Raw genomic sequence first — 4210 nt, 5'->3', positions numbered from 1 at the left:
GGTCCTTTAATCTGGTCTCCAGTGACTTGTTCAGCTACTCCCCTGATTTTAAGATTTTGCCTTCGGTTGCGATCCTCCATGTCTATAAAGCTGGCCATAGACGCAAAGATCTGAATCCTTGATTCGTACGATTTTCGGACCGTGTGTGGAGAGTCCCGACATTTTTTGTCCGGCGGAGATCGGTCGTTTGGTCGATCGGACAGGTTAGAAAATTTCTGTCGGCTGCCGATAATATCTCTGCGTGTATTGCCGATTGTACGATTTTCAGTGGGAGGCTGTCACTAGCTTTGGTTGGACATAGATATCGTACGATTGCTGTCAGGGGCAGAACATTGCTGATCTATCTGTTCTTTAACTAATCTGACTGGTAAGACTTTGATCTGAATGGTTGGTGGCGGGTCGGGAGATGGGAAATTCCGACCGTACGATGATTCGTACAATCGGATCTTTGCATCTATGGCCAGCTTTAGTTTCAGTTTGATCTGATTTATGTCATCTGCTGTTTCATCAAGCGTGTCAACTACCTTGTTGTGTTCCTGTGTAATGGCACTGATTCTGTCTTCCATTGCAACAATTCTGTCTCCCATGCCTGCTATGGAAAGCTGTACTGAGTTTGAGAGACAAGCAAAGTCTCTAGCTATGGATTGCTTTAGCATTAAGAACATGTGTTTCATGCTGTCCTGTGTGAGTAGTTGGTCAGAGGCTGGCATGTTTTCAAGGGAGAGTGTGTCGGAGCTGTAGTTGTAATCACTCACCTCAGAGCCTGGAGATGGTAGGGGCTGTGTAGTGTCAGACAACCTGGGCCTGGATTTTACAGGGCTGCGCAGAGAGGGAGAGCCAGACACGGGTGATTCATCATCTGGAGATAAGCTGTAGGCAGATGGGAGCGCAGTGTCAGCGAGAGAAGAGGAGATGTAATCCCCTGCAGCAACGGGTGTTGTGGGATGAGCAGAGCTGGAGGCTGCGGCGCCATCTTGTGTGTTGTCTGCTGAGCGTGGGAAGTAATCAGTAAGTTTTTGTGGCTTACTGCTTCCCTTCTTTCTTTTCCTGGTGGCCTCAAGGTCCATAGGCATTTCACCTTCAATCTGGGACATTTTTACCGGATGTGAAGGCTGTGGAGAGCCGATTTAGAAGTACTGCTGAGTGGAGCTCTGTCTCCCTGCAACCTACTCCATATGCTGCAGGCCATGCCCCCTTTTTTTAATAGTTTTTTAATTATTTACATTTTTCTTCTGACACCTTCCAGTTTTAAAAAGGAGGTCACTGACCCCATCTGAAAACAAGTGCTCTGTAAGGCTACAATGATATTGCTACTTTTTATAACTCATCTTCCTATTCAGTCACTCTTCTATTCATATTCCAGTCGCTAATTCAGATAAATGTATTGTTGCTATGGTAATTTGGACCCTAGCAACCAGATTGCTGAAATTGCAAACTAGAGAGTTGCTTAACTAAACGTGAAATAACTATTTTCCCATGGTTGCTGCATAGACTACGTAGCCATGATACTATGTTTGGGAGTGACTCAAAATCTGGGTTGAAGAAACTATATATGGATTGTGTTTTTTTTAGGTAATTAGTAATGTTAAAAATATATGAGCTGTTTTTGTTGTACATTTTCAATTATTCTGGGTTTTTTCTTTCACAGATTGTAGAAACAGATGAAACTGTGAAAAAACCTGAGCAAATCCCAGTAAGCAGTGAGGATGAACAGAATACAGTTGTACAGCTGGAGAAGGCTACTGCAGATGAACATGTCTCTAAATGTGAGCATACTATACTGTACATTCATAGTCAAATTTCTGTATTATAAAAAAAGTTATACTTTTTTTAAAAAAAAGAGTTTATAATTTGTTTAACTTTGTTGCCCTTTTTAAATTTGAGAAAATTCATGATTATATTCCTTTTGAAATTTTCCTATGCTTTTGTAGATGTATTGCTAACTCCTAAAATTTATCTGTCATTCTTAGTTTTCATGCTGCTGTATGTAAATACAGATTATTTGGCATATCAACCTTTATATAAGTATTAATTGCTATACAAATCAGTTAAAACAGTTTGAAGTTATTTCTCAGTTTTCAAAACTTTACTGTCACAAAAAAATCCTAACTGGCACATTTAGCTAAGCAAAGAAATGTATACTGATATTTTAAACTTACGAACAGAAGAACTCAGCTTAACTGCTCAGAGGGCACTGGAAATTGTAAAAGAACAAAAAAACAAACATTACATTAACTAGGGTTGTTAAGTCAGTCACACAGTAACATTTAGCAATATCTTGGATATTTGGACAGCAGTGTGCATTAACTTTACATGTTGACATCTATGTTTTGACAGCAGATCTCCTGCTGATACCATTATCATTTGAAAAGGATGATGAACGCAAAGAGCATATCAGCTTCATCACTGCAGCATCCAACCTAAGAGCCAAGATGTATAACATTGAGCCTGCTGATCGATTCAAGACCAAGCGTATTGCAGAGAAGATCATTCCTGCTATAGCTACAGCTACTGCAGCAGTGTCAGGGCTGGTTAGTATTTATGCATGATAATCAACCTAGTCAAGCCTAGCAGATGTTTACCTACAAAGAGACACAGGTGCACACTTTTACACAGCCCTGTGATACTCCCGATGGTTTCACAGCACCAAGTATTGGTTGTCTGGGGTGAATGTACCTCAAACCATCTGGTGAATTGGATAAAGGGCCGTTGCACTTTATGAGCTCTTGTGGGAAACTTTAATCAACCTGGAAAAATTACAAAAGATACATTAAATATCAGAAATAATAGTTCCTTGTCTCCTGAATACACCAATGCCATATATACAGTTAGGTCCATAAATATTTTGGTTCTGTACCTGTACCTGTACATTACCACAATGCATTTTAAATGAAACAACTCAGATGCAGTTAAACTGCATACTTTCAGCTTTAATTTAGTGGATTGAACAAAAAGATTGCATAAAAATGTGAGGAACTAAAGCCTTTTTTTTAACACAATCACTTCATTTCAGGGGCTCAAAAGTAATTGGACAAATTAAAAAACTGAAAATAAAATCTTCATTTCTAATACTTGGTTGAAAGTCCTTTGCTGGCAATGACAGCTTGAAGTCTTGAACTCATGGACATCACCAGATTCTGTATTTCCTCCTTTTTAATGCACTGCCAGGCCTTTATTGCAGGGGCTTTTAGTTGCTGTTTGTTTGTCTGCCTTTCTTTCCGAAGTTTCATCTTCAACAAGTGAAATGAATGCTCAATTGGGTTCAGATCAGGTGACTGCCTTGTCCATTCAAGAATATTCCAATTCTTTGCTTTAATAAACTCCTGGGTTGCTTTGGCTGTATGTTTTGGGTCATTGTCCATCTTTATTAAGAAAGCCTCCCAATCAATTTGACTGCATTTAGCTGGATTTGAACAGACAGTGTCTCTGAACACCTCAGAATTAATTTGGCTGTTTCTGTCCTGTGTCACATCATGGATAAACACTAGTGTCCCAGTGCCACAGGCAGCCATGCACGCCTAAGCCATCACACTGCCTCCGCCGTTTTACAGATGATGTGGTATGCTTTGGATCATGAGCTGTTCCACGCCTTCTCCATACTTTCTTTCTTGCCATCATTCTGGTAGAGGTTGATCTTTATTTCATCTGTCCAAAAAAAGTTTTTCAGAACCGTGCTGGCTTTTTTTTTTTTTTTTAGCAAAGTCCAAATTGTTTTTATTGGTTTTCGTTACACAAGAGAAAACAGAACACATAGGGGCAAATTCACTAAGATGCGAAGTTGTGCCAGGCGCAACTTCGCCGCACTTCGCCAGGCGTAGTTTCGCCAGGGCTCCGCAAATTCACTAAAATCCGAAGTTGCACACAGGGGTAGCGTAAGGTTGCGAAGTTGCGCTAGCGTTGATTCGCTATATAAAGCGAAGTTACGCTAGCGAAGGCTAATTTGCATACGGCGCGAAATTCAAATTTCAATGGAGGAACACGTATCTGCACTACAAATGCCTAGAAAACCTTCAAATCAGCAAATAAAAATTTTATTTTGCCCTACACATGTGCCCACTGTCTAGGTAAGTTGCCATGAGTCAGGAAATGTAGGGGGGAGGAAGGGGAGCCCCAAATTTTTTTCGATCTTTTTCAGCCTATCAGCCATCATGTAGAAAACACGCCAGCGTTTTTTTGGGACTTAGAAAAAAAATTGACTTTTTTTTTAAAC

The 4210-nt window shown here is 40.2% G+C and overlaps 1 long non-coding RNA gene across 1 annotated transcript; it reads left to right on the top strand.

Annotated features, from left to right (window-relative positions):
* The first annotated feature begins 683 nt into the window (after nt 1–683).
* On the top strand, nt 684–2892 carry LOC121393101. Its single transcript, XR_005964924.1, has 3 exons — nt 684–1008; nt 1649–1766; nt 2338–2892. It is a non-coding gene; the product is annotated as an uncharacterized LOC121393101 (long non-coding RNA).
* Nucleotides 2893–4210: the final 1318 nt, after the last annotated feature.

This window comes from Xenopus laevis, chromosome 1S, assembly GCF_017654675.1.
Source record: "Xenopus laevis strain J_2021 chromosome 1S, Xenopus_laevis_v10.1, whole genome shotgun sequence".
Taxonomy (NCBI): domain Eukaryota; kingdom Metazoa; phylum Chordata; class Amphibia; order Anura; family Pipidae; genus Xenopus; species Xenopus laevis.
Note: the sequence above shows the minus strand (reverse complement) of the source record. Positions and strands in the feature narration are given on the sequence as shown.